Consider the following 8,171-nt stretch of genomic DNA (forward strand, 5'->3'; position numbering starts at 1 on the left):
CCGGCGCTGCGGAGACCCCCGAGGGGGGCACCCCCTTCCCTCCGCCTCCTCCTTCACAAGCGGCTCTACAAGGGTTAACACACAGTCCTGGGGGACCAGGGTTGTAGGGGTTAATGCTCCCCTGCTCTCCCCAAAAAAATCAGACGCGTTTCCAACGCCCCCCTGTGTGTGCAGAGCTGCACGGTGTAACACACACACACACCCACACACACACTAACTTCAAACAGGTGCTGCAGGGGTTAACGACCTCCCCCCCGCCATGTGCTGGTTTGGTTTCCACAGGTAAAGGAGACACCCACATTTGACACACACACCCCCCAAAAAAAGTTGGTGCAGTTTTTTGCTGTGTTTTGCCCTGCAAAGCTCTCCCCCAGCCTGCTGCCTCCCCAGGGCAGTATCTGACCCTGCTCCCATAGGGTATCTGGAACTAAGCAGTCTCCCACCATGGCATTTCAGGGTGAGTGAGGGACCCCAGCTTCCCTGTGCGAGCTGTACTGGTCCTCCAGGTTCAACCCCCCTCTCCTTACCCAGAGCCTGGGCCAGTTCAACCCTTTCTTGCCACTACTTGTGGCCTTTCTTGTACTCCCCAGCTCTCACCCTCCCAGCGGCGACTCCAGCTGCTTCTTAGCACCAGCCACAACAGCATCACAGGGGAAGGTATTTGCAGACAGACACCCCAAAAGTGAGGGTCCCCAGTCACCACCCCAGACAGCCCCGTGTTTGAACAGCACCGCGCATTGGTGCTTCCCCATGGCAGACCCAGGGAACCACGATGCTTCCCAGAGCTGCTCTGCCTTGTGTCACAAACCACCGGACACTCACAGAAGCCTTCTGGGGGTTTTGGGTCGGACTCACTCCTAGTGCTTGCTAGTATTTTCTTTGCAGCAATCACTCAGAGATCCCCAGAAATATGAGAACTTTCAGCGAGGGGCACCCAGACCTGCCTGCCTCAGGGCAGATGTCCCTTACCAGGCAATGCTCAAGCACCCAGTGGTGTCACTTGGCTGTCATTTAGCTCAGATGAACACAGCACCACAACAGTGGGAAACTGGGCTTCTGTAAGCTCCTTGTTGCTTGACCCTGGGGAGACGTGAGCCCAGCTGGGTGCAAGAGGTGCTGCACTGCCCCCTTTCTGCCCATGACCAGGCCCTCCCCTGTCATGTGCTGACTCAGCTTGTCAAGGAAATGAAGGTCAGAGACACTCAAGGAGTCATTGGCTTTGCCGTGTAGAGGACTTTATTTGTCAAGGACACGTGACACAGGTTTGGCTTTCCTTTCTCAGGTGTTGCTGAATCCCATTGGTTTCTACGGCTGTGACCTTCTGTCCCAGCAGCACATCTCCCATTGCATCTCTGCCCTCTGCTCCTTTGCTATCCCACCATCCTTCTGCAGGAAGCAGCTTTTAGGTGGTTCACCTGCAGAGCCAGATCTTTTAAATGCTCTCCACTCCACAAGGAAGAAAAAAAACCCTTGTGAAAGTCAGGCATTTATTCTGCCACAGTCATGCTGGCTCAGCTCAGCATAATCTTTTTAAACACACTATCATTTTGCTGAATCAAGTAACACAACCATATCCACTTCCCTCCTCAGCCACCTGCAAGAAAATGGGGTTTTATACCCCTGCGGGTATTTCAGACTTTTGTGCAGGAGTAGCTGGGCAAGGACCATGCCTCCTCCTTCTCCTCCTCTGCTTGTGTCGCACAGGGCAGAGAAAAGGCTGCCAGAAACAGAGAAATAATAAAAACAGACACAGACAAAGCCAGTGCGGGGATATTCTGTTTCAAAGCAATGACAGAAAGTGGAGATGAGGACAAAATGAATAAACTCCAGTTATTGATACTTTTTTCTTTGAATTAACACAGCTCGGCCCCATCAGCATGTCCCAGGCTTCCTCCGTGGGTGACGGGGCTCAGTCCTGGTGTTCCCATCAGTTCGCTCAGGAGCTGGTTTGCCCAGCCCTCCCTTCTCACACAGTCTCAGCAGCTCCTTCTTGCTGACTCACTCGCCTCAGGACTTCACCCCCACAAATATTTGCACAGACTTATCAGAGCCACCCTTCTCTGTCACTGCGCAGAGCTCCTCACAGCTATCACCATCAATCAGTCCCCAACCTTTCATCGTTTTGGTTATTGCTCCTTGGCTTTGAATTTGCTCCAGTGAACCAACACCTCTACTAGTGAGATGCCAAATTTCCCCTGACACCTCACTAGCACCCTACTAGGAGCCTATGGATGTAAAAAAATCACACACACGTCAGTGATTTAAAACACCGAGACACAAAGGAGACAGAACAGGAGCTCAGGAGACCTCATCCTCACTTCTACACTCACTTGCTGGGTGACCCTGGGCAACGGAGTCCCCAGAAATGCCTCAGTTTATGTTTTTTTAATCCCATGAAGATGCAAGACCAGCCTCTCCTGCAAACTATTTTGACGTGTGCTGAGGGACAGTGTTGAGTTGAGGCTTGTTATTATGATCAGGCACTTTTCTGAAAACGGTGCTTTCCACAGCCCAGAAAATATCAGATCTGCTTTGGGCTGATCAAGGAGGATGAATTGCACCAGGATGAGTAATTTGTCACCTTGGAGGGCACACAGGGGTCTACGGGCACTGCAAATGTGGCTTGAGTGGGGAACCAGCCTGTTAACACTGCATTTTCATGCTCCGGGAAGTACAAAATACCAAGTTATCTGAGCACCTTGGACTTAGGTGTGCTCAGTGTTTTCTGCATCTTAAAACAAATATTGCAGGGAATGACCCTCGAAGAATGGCAACGGGAAATGAATCAGGCTTTTGCCATTTTTTTACTTCCCTAGAAAGTAGAAAATGCTACCCCCTAATGGTAAAAGGAGGTGTGGGGGTGCTATACACAGAAATCCTGATCCCAAACCCGGATTTTATCCATAAGGCTGGGAGTGGAGATACAGGGAGCAGAAAGGTACTAAAACAGAGCCCTTTGGTGGAGTTCAGCTGAACTCAAACCAAAGGGAAGCAAACCCAGGTATTTCAGCTCCAAATGTTTTGAACATGGGAGATGATTCACATCCAGCAGCAGGGATGCTGCTTGCTCCAGCTCAGTGCCCCCAGGACTCAGGCAGTGCCTGGAGAAGCTGCTGGGTGTGAGGCTGCCTTGGTCTCAAGGATCAAAAGAACACAAGTGAAACAAAGAGAAGAAGAAATAAAGGAAACAAAAAAAAGGCAGCAAGCTGTCAAAAGTCTTTTAGGATTTGAGAACACATATGGGATTGTAAACTGGTTTGGGGGGTCCTCTGTGATACACATCTGGAGGGGAGAGTTGCTCATCTGCTCCTCCAGGCAGATTCCAGTTCCCCAGATGGTTGTGGTGGAGTGAACACCACAGGGATCTCCACTGAAGCCAGGATGCACAGAGTCCCAAATCTTTTTCAAACCTCCCTTTGTACGCTGCTCACACACATTCAGAAATAGTAATTTCTCAAGTTTGTTTGGGATATCTCAAAAATGGAATAAAAATCCTACTCTTCTTACCTATGCTTCACTGTCATCCTGCCCAAGAAACCCAAACGCTGCACAGACCAGACCACAAGTCAAGAGAAGTTCTTCTGCTCCAGACTTTGTTAATAACGTACTGTGTGACCTCAGACAAAACCATTTGCTTTCCATGCTACAGCCTGACCTGCTCATCAGGAAGTTAAGGACTTTTTCCTTGTATTTAACATGATACCGAAATCTCAGGTGAGACTTTGGGTGGTCTCATTACATAAAAGATGCAACAAGAGGGAAGAAGAAGAGTTGAATACTAAAACAGACATTGTGCTTTGAACACTACTGAAAAAATGCACAAGTGGGCTCATCCTCCCTTCAGCAGCGCTCTGCAGCTGCTCTTAAGTTTTTTGAATAACTTTTTGTCGAGTCCTTGGCTTTGTCGGAAGTGCCACACCAGCACACCCTAATGAAGGATATGCACACAGTGGATTTCTCCCCCTGGTAGGGAATGAAGGCAGTTCCCCAGTTATCCAAAGAAATGGAAATTTCCTTCCTTGTGTACCAACAACCCTTGGGCTTTTTTTGTCTACTCAGTACAAGCCTTGGGAGTAGAAACTTCAAGGTGCACTCAGCAAGTGCTATTATTATTAATATTTTTTCTGAAAGTGCTACAGCACATCCTGGAGACGTGGCAGACTCCTGACACCAACCCAACCCCACATGCTACTGCTATCCATGCCCATGCCTACCTGAGGTAGCACCAAGGACACTTGCTGGGAGTGGGTTTAAGGGCTAATAAAGATTAATGCTAAAGGGAGCCACCTGCCCAACATCTTCGCACATCAGAAGAGATGTTAAAAGGCCTTGGAGTCAATCACTGCTAGGGTTTTTTTGGTCACTCTTAACTTAAATGATGCGATTTTGCTGCCTGTTGGATTCCAGGAACTGGAATCTCCATACTGGATCCACACTGCAAAGGCAAATTTGCCAACAGCTCCCTACTCAGCCGAGCATCTGTGAAGCCCGTACGGAAACAAACACAGAGCTGGCCAATTTCTTACGGCATCCCAATTCAGGCTCAACCAAACCCGGTTTTGCTAAAACCGGAGCTCTCGGGCTATCCCTCGCCGTGGTGGCCAAGCCAAGCTGCCCCCCACGGCTCCCTCCTGGCTGCTCTCAGGACGGCGTCTCCCGCTCACTCGGCACACTGCACACACCGTCTGTCAATTTGTCAGGTTTTTTTTGCTAAGTTTTTATTTTAATTCCAAGGACTTTGCTTCATACAAAATGTAATTGTAGAAACAACTGCAGAATTCAAAGTTTGGCTGATAAATATTACTCAGGCAGCAAACTAGGCAATCACAGAACCTTTTTTTCTTTTTTTTTCCCCCTTTTTTTGGGTAAAGTTCCACTTGTGTTGCATGGTTGGAACTTTTATAATTTTTAACACTGTTTTTTTAAATATAAAGTTTTGCAACAAACCCCCAATTTATATCAAATATAATTAAAAATTAACAACTGATGAATACATTGTATCAAAAAAGTACGAAGATAAACATTTTCCATGCACATACTTTTTATATATATGTATATATGTATATATTTTACATGCAAACATTACTTATTCAAAGTACAGCCACTACGAGACTGGTTCTGGATGCAGAAAAACTGATCGGTGCAATTCAAGTTTGGCAACTCACTATGAGGATTCTCGGAAATATCATGTATGCGTTGAAGAGACAGCAGAGAGGCTGTAAAAAAAGGTCAGAAAACGGATTATGGACAATCGTGGTCAGGCTTGTCCATCATGGTCATCGAGCCCTACAAGGCGCGTGGAGGATTGGACAACTGGAGTCTTCATCGTGTTCTGCCTAAGCATTGGAGTGACCCAAGGACATTGTTGAGTTGTGGTAGTGCGGGGCTGGGGGTTTGGGGATCAAAAATGGTCAGGGAAGGGGCAAGGTGGAGTGGGGGAAAAAGACAAAATTATTCAGTACAGAAAGACAGCTCGTTTGCTTTCCAGTGTGGGTACAATGTTTGCATGCATGGTCAGAGAGATTGTGTTTTTCCCTCTCCTTTACTTTCTGGAGTAAAATAGTAATGTTTTCTTTAAAATTTCAAATAAAGTGTTTGTGCCTTCATATACGTAAAATATATAAAACATTTGGTCACAATCATGCTGAAGCCTGAAACAGGAAAATCCAGCAGATAAAGCTACAGAATGGATGAAGGTCTTTCTGACTGTTGGTGGGTTGGATGTGTTTTCGAACGTGTCATCTGGTTGCATAGCCCTCCGTTTGCAAATCACAGCCGTCACCCACGGCAGCCCTCTGGCTACCGCACTTCCTTTATTCAAAGTGCACATAAACACAGAGACAGAGATAGACAGGAGTTATCCTTTAGCAGAATCCAGGGATGAGATCAGTCAGAGATTATTATTTAGAAACAGAACCAAAAAAAAAACCAAACCACAGAAGAAAACGAAAACAGGTTGAATTTCCTCAACAGAAGAGCTACAGGAGATGTAAAGAACCACCCTACAGCAGACTGCTCCCTGCCCGAGGCTGAAAGACTTTTGCTGAGAGCCAAGAGACCTCCTGAGCATTTTGGTAGCATCCCATACCCTCCAATCACCCCAGTGACAAAGTGAATCACTGGAGGCCAGCGGGATCTCTAAGTGATCACCTAGAGAAGTGTCACAGTTCTGGGGCTTGGTAGATCCTCTGAAAAAATTCCTCTATCCAACCCTCTCCTCTTTCCTATCAGCATTTTTAGCGATGCACTCATCTGGCACCTCCCGTCCTTCCTCCCTGAACCCTTTCTCAGGGTACTACGTGTCCTCTGGCCACCTCGTGCCCCAAATTAGCCCTACAAGGGTTCATCAGACCCCCAGACGTGAGGTTCTGCCCGGGCTTTCCTTCAGTGCTCCCTCCCCAGCAGCACAGTGCAGTCGCCCTCTTCCCAGGCTCAAAGTGCAGAAATCCACAGGTGCACAAAAGAAAGAAACCGTCCAACGCAAGAGTCATTGCAAGAACGCAGAAATCTCATCCCTGAGAATCAGAGTTAGAGGTTTTGCTTATTATTATTATTATTTTTTTAACCTTCTCTCAACAGGCAATAAAACCACGACCCTCTCCAAGTGCCCTCACCACAAGCTGTGCCCCGTGGGACACAGCCAAGGCTCCTGCAGCCCAACCGCAACTTGGCGTGAGAGACAACGCCGCGTCTCCTGCAAAAGCATCTCCACAGATGCTCTACTTTTCCACCTGCATCTCTCCCACAGGACCTAAACACCAGTCAACGAAAAAAGGCCGGTTTTGTTTGCTGCAATTGCTCCCCTCCCACCAATAAAAGTATATTTTCAAAAGAAGAAGAAACAGAAAAGGCCAAGCAAACCCAAACCAACCCCAAAGCACGTTTCCCGTCCCCACTGTAAGTTTCCAACCTAGTCCTCGAGTTCGCTGTCCCATCATGCGACACAGGTGCTCTGGGCACCGTGGGGCTGCCCAGGCCAGCGGCTCCTCCCAGCGCTGCCCTCCCTCCCCTCCTGCCCCTCCCCACGGTCTCCCAAGCTCTGATGCATCGAAGCAAGAGGTTGCATCATCGCTGTGAAAGATTTCAAAGGTTAGGCACTTAGTAGTGAACAACTGGAGCATTCGGTAGAAACGGTGGGACCTGGAATGACAATTGGACTAATTTTCTACATAAAGAGTATTTTTTGTCTTTTTTTCTTTTTTCTTTTTTTTTTTTACTGTACAATTTACAAAAATGCACACAATGAAAAGTTAAAGTTCTATCTAATAGCTTGATATAAAACCAATAACATTTCTTCTTCTCACCCCTATGCTTTTTCCTCTTGGTTTTTTTTTTCTGATTTTTTTTTTAGTTGTTTTTTGCTAAATCAAGCTTATATTGTAAACAAGACAAAACAGTGAGGGCGTGTTGCGGTCAACAGGAGAGAGGGACGGAAAGAAAAGTCTCAGCAGCAAGGAAACAGTCCTTACAAAGTAGCTCTCTTGTGGCTTTATCGTGTGTCAGTGTGAAGGACCCGACGTGGTGAGGAAAAGGAAAGAGAGATCCACAGCAGCGGTGGCAGAGCAGAGTCTCGAGCGCGCGGCCGGCTCGGAGATGTGTCACCGACAAGGATCACTGCGGCTGAACATCGAGTCCCACTGGACCGTCCTTTGTTCTGGGCTGTGTTTCTCCTCTCCCAGTTTCGTGGGTAGATCTCTTCCTTCTTAGCGGTGAACGAGATAAAACGCGGATGCGATCTTTTCGTGTGTGTATATGTGTGTGTGTGTGTGTGTGTGCGTCCCCATTTGCAACCCCCGACTCCCACCCTGACCGGGGAGGGGGAAAAAAGAAAAATCTTTAAAAAATTAAGAAATAGCCCAACAAAACCTGTGCCAATCTCGAAAAGGATCGACAGTCTGCTTTTTTCTGCTGTCGGAGGTGAGGACCGGGAGGTGAGGACCGCTCTGCTCTCGGCTTCTTGGATTTGGCATCTGGTGCGTGTCTTTGAACTAGACAAGGCAGTAGGGAGGCAGGCAAGGGGGAGTGAGAGATGTGTTCCCCCCACTGCCCTCCCCCTAAGGAGGGAGCGTTCTTCCTCGATTTGTCTAGTGAAAAAAAAAAAAAGATAAAAACAAAAAGATAAAGAAAGAAAAAGAGAGGAGAGAGGCTGCAGGAGCATCTCCGGCCCCGGG

This window comes from Mesitornis unicolor, unplaced genomic scaffold, assembly GCF_000695765.1.
Source record: "Mesitornis unicolor isolate BGI_N332 unplaced genomic scaffold, ASM69576v1 scaffold4738, whole genome shotgun sequence".
Taxonomy (NCBI): Eukaryota; Metazoa; Chordata; class Aves; order Mesitornithiformes; family Mesitornithidae; genus Mesitornis; species Mesitornis unicolor.